The sequence below is a fragment of the Centrocercus urophasianus genome, unplaced genomic scaffold (genome assembly GCF_019232065.1).
Source record: "Centrocercus urophasianus isolate 14NV4802_14NV808 unplaced genomic scaffold, USGS_Curo_1.0 seq_30, whole genome shotgun sequence".
Lineage (NCBI taxonomy): Eukaryota > Metazoa > Chordata > Aves > Galliformes > Phasianidae > Centrocercus > Centrocercus urophasianus.
The window spans coordinates 11614335-11614971 of NW_024884867.1; positions in this window are offsets into that span (position 1 = coordinate 11614335).

Genomic DNA, 637 nt, shown 5'->3' on the forward strand with positions numbered 1-637 from the left:
AGAAAGAAAGAAAGAAAGAAAGAAAGAAAGAAAGAAAGAAAGAAAGAGAGAAAGAAAGAAAAAAAGGAAGGAAAGAAGGAAGGAAGGAAGAAAGGAAGGAAGAAAGAAAGAACATAGAGAAAGTACATAAAGAAAGAAAGAGAAAGAAAGAAAGAGAAGAGCGAAAAGAAAAAAGAAAGAAAAAAGAAAAAGTAGGAAAGAAGGAAAGGAAGAGAAAGATGAATAAAGAGAAAGAAATAAAAGAACAAAAAGAGAAAGAAAAAAGAGAGAGAAAAAGAGGAAAGGAAAAGGAAAAAGAAAAAAGAAAAAAGGGAAAGCAAATAAAGGACGGAAAGAAGACACCGGGGAGACGGGCAGAACGACCGCAGCGGACGGAACGCAGGGAAGCCGCCCCGCCGCCCGCACCTGGAGCGGTTCGCACTCGGCGGTTCGGTCGCCGCCCCTCCGCGGGGCCCCGCGCGTCCCCCGGCCCCGGCCGAAGTCGGACAGCCGCCGCTCGCTGCTCCCCTCGGGCCGCCCCGAGCCGTCTCTCCCGTTTCGCGGCGCCGCGGCCGTTACGAGCATCGACGACGACCGCTCTGCGTCCGGCGGGGGTTCAGCCGCCCGCTCCGGCAGGTGCGACGCCCGCGACGTGCGG